The sequence below is a fragment of the Panthera onca genome, chromosome A2 (assembly GCF_046562875.1).
Source record: "Panthera onca isolate mPanOnc1 chromosome A2, mPanOnc1 haplotype 2, whole genome shotgun sequence".
In the NCBI taxonomy this organism is placed as follows: domain Eukaryota; kingdom Metazoa; phylum Chordata; class Mammalia; order Carnivora; family Felidae; genus Panthera; species Panthera onca.
Genome location: NC_138340.1, coordinates 128,031,496 through 128,032,956, shown reverse-complemented (window position 1 = coordinate 128,032,956; position 1,461 = coordinate 128,031,496). Strand labels below are relative to the sequence as shown.

General features: G+C 42.9%; 1 non-coding gene across 1 annotated transcript; it reads right to left on the bottom strand.

Annotated features, from left to right (window-relative positions):
• Positions 1-694: 694 nt before the first annotated feature.
• LOC132679972 (small nucleolar RNA SNORA70) lies at positions 695-826 on the bottom strand. The gene has a single exon (XR_009610450.2). It is a non-coding gene; the product is annotated as a small nucleolar RNA SNORA70 (small nucleolar RNA).
• Between the last annotated feature and the right edge of the window lie 635 nt (positions 827-1,461).

Below are 1,461 nucleotides of genomic sequence, written 5' to 3'. Positions count from 1 at the left end.
CATAGGAGGATCTACAGAAAATTGCATAAAATAAAATCCCATTTGTACATCAATGATTAAAGTCCTATGTGTGCATATGTACATATATCCATGTACACCAAATGTCTACATGAAAGTGCATGAGAGTGAGAAGCATGTGCAGGATTCGTGGTACATATTTAACATGAGCCGCTGAAGTGTGAGATGAGAGTTCTTGTGACTGAAAAGAAAAAAGGGGGAATTATGGGATAAAGATTTAAAATTGTACAAATACATTCTACTTTTTTTTTTTTTTTGACAGGAAGCAGGATTTATTGGTGGGCATGAATGGGGAAGGGCACTGCTGAGGTTCTCATGAGTGCAGAGCCCGCCATTTGTCCAAGGGGCCACAATTAGGGATGTATTTGACCCCACAGCCATCTGGGATGAGCCGCTTTTCAGCCACCATGTCTTCAAATTCGTCCGCGTTAAACTTAGTAAAGCCCCACTTCTTGGAAATGCGGATCTTCTGGCAGCCGGGGAACTTGAACTTGGCCCTAGTAGGGCCTCAGTCACATGCTCCTTGTTCTGCAAGTTGGTACGGATGGACATGATGACTTGGCCAATGTGGACCCTGGCCACTGTGCCCTGGGGCTTTCCAAAGGCACCCCACGTACCTGTCTGGAGCCTAGATTGGAGAAAGCATGAGGCCAACCCTCAATGTCCACTGGAACAAAACCGTCTCCAAGGTCCTTTAGAGCAACCTGTACAACCAACAGGCTGCATAACTACCAAGGAGGCTGCTGTTCGCAGCCATTGCACACTGGGCCCCATGGGGAAAGAGCACAGTTGGCTTAATTGGCTGTAGATATATTCTACTTTTAAAAAGCATGTATACTAGGGTATATTTATTGCAAATTAAGAATATTATTTGATGGGGATGGGGGAGCCTGCATGGCTCAGTTGGTTAAGCAACCAACTCTTTGATTTTAGCTCAGGTCACGACCTCACAGTTCGTGGGATGGAGCCCTGCGTCAGGCTCCGCACTGACAGCATGGGGCCTGCTTGGGATTCTCTCTCTCCCTCTCTCTCTGCCTTTTCTCTACTTGTACTCTCTCTCAAAATAAATAAGTAATCTTAATAAGTAAGTAAAAATTAAAAAAAATTTTTTTAAAGAATACTCTTTGGTGGGATGATGGTCTTCAAATGATTTGTTTCAACAGAGAATTTTAAGGTCAGATATTTTTTAACTATGAAGAGCCCAGACCTATTCTTCAGGTTCCGTCCAGAGTAGAAATTTAAGCAACATCTGTTTTTAAGTCTCACCCAGATCCTCACTGTAGAATATCTGTCACTGACAAATTAACAATGAAAAGGTAATTAAAAAAAATTTTTTTTACATTTATTTATTTTTGAGAGACAGAGAGAGAGACAGAGCACAAGCAGGGGAGGGGCAGAGAGAAAGGGAGACATAGAATCCAAAGTAGGCTCCAGGCTGTGAGC